At 40.2% G+C, this 1,303-nt stretch overlaps 1 protein-coding gene and 1 pseudogene across 4 annotated transcripts in view; one reads left to right on the forward strand and one right to left on the reverse strand.

The window, feature by feature from the left end:
• Positions 1-1,303, forward strand: part of Caap1 (caspase activity and apoptosis inhibitor 1) — a 160,266-nt gene that overhangs the window by 4,648 nt on the left and 154,315 nt on the right. The gene's annotated exons all lie outside the window — the stretch shown is intronic.
• LOC101589707 lies at positions 696-1,050 on the reverse strand (annotated as a pseudogene).

Below are 1,303 nucleotides of genomic sequence, written 5' to 3' on the forward strand. Positions count from 1 at the left end.
TTGCTGTACAAGATGCAGACATGATATCCTATTTACAAACACCATTAGAACAAATCCCTCTATTCATTAAGAGAATGTACAGGGGTGTTTCTTTGTGGCCCAGGGCCTCATCCTTTCTCTGGCTGTGTGCTCTTTCATTGTATGGCTATACCACATTATGTTTTTCCATTTAGCATTTAATGGGCATTTAGTTTGTTTTCACTTTCAGGCTATCATGAGTAATGTTGCCATAAACATTCCTGTAAAGTTTTTATGTTATGGATACATTTCTCTTGGGCATTTAACTGAACATGGAATTGTTGGATCTTACTGGTGACTTCTTCTGAAATTGCCAAACAGTTTTCCTTCCAGAGCTGCTGTACCATTTTGTGTTCCCACTAACAATGTAGAGGATAAAGGCTCCATTTTCTCTATGTTAATACAATGTGAGCTCTTAGAACAAGAACTGACTTTACCTTTCAGTCTATCATAACTTTAAAAAAATTTGCCAATTTTTAGTGGTTTCTTTCTTTTTTTGAACTCAGGACCTTGTGCTTGCCAGGCAGATAGATGCTTGTGCCATTGGGCTATATCTTCAGCCCTCTGCCAGTTTTTAAAAATTAGTTTGTCTTTTTTTTAGGATATAATATTCCTTTATTTTTATACATTTGGCAGAGGTTTTTCAGTAAACAATCATTGCAGTGGAAAAGAGCATGAAGATCAGCCTCCAGCCACTGGCAGCAGCCCTGCTCAGGGCCTGGGCTCCTCCTTGCCCAAGTGGTGAGGTGGAGGGGTGTACGTCCCTTCCTTTATTAGCTTATCCTGCTGCTTCTTGATAGCACTCATGCATTTCATCATTTTCTGCCGAAGTAAACACTCTAACAAATCATCATATTCTATCTTGCACTCTTTTTTCGCCCGGGTAGCACCAATTCCATACGCACATTCTAGCCATCCTTTCTCAAGAGTATGACATCCAGAAGCAATTTTTTAAGGCTGTTCAGAACTTTGGATTGTCATGTAATGATGTAAACTAATGCCCAGTCTTATCTGCACATCAAAGAAAGGCATAACATCACACAGAAGTGCCTTTGTCTGCTTCCTGGGCCAGTACTTCAGAACGACCAATTTGTCTTTTTTTGAGACAGGTCTCCCTATGTAGTTCACGCTGGTCTTGAACTCATTGTGTAGTGCAAACTGGCCTCAAACTCATGGTGGTCTTTCTGCCTCAGCCTTCCAAGTGCTGGGATTATAGGCATGCAGCACTACTTCTGGCTTTTACTTTTTTATTGGGCTATTCTACCTGCTCTTTTAAACAGTTCCA

Source organism: Octodon degus, unplaced genomic scaffold (genome assembly GCF_000260255.1).
Source record: "Octodon degus isolate 3935 unplaced genomic scaffold, OctDeg1.0 scaffold00099, whole genome shotgun sequence".
NCBI lineage: Eukaryota > Metazoa > Chordata > Mammalia > Rodentia > Octodontidae > Octodon > Octodon degus.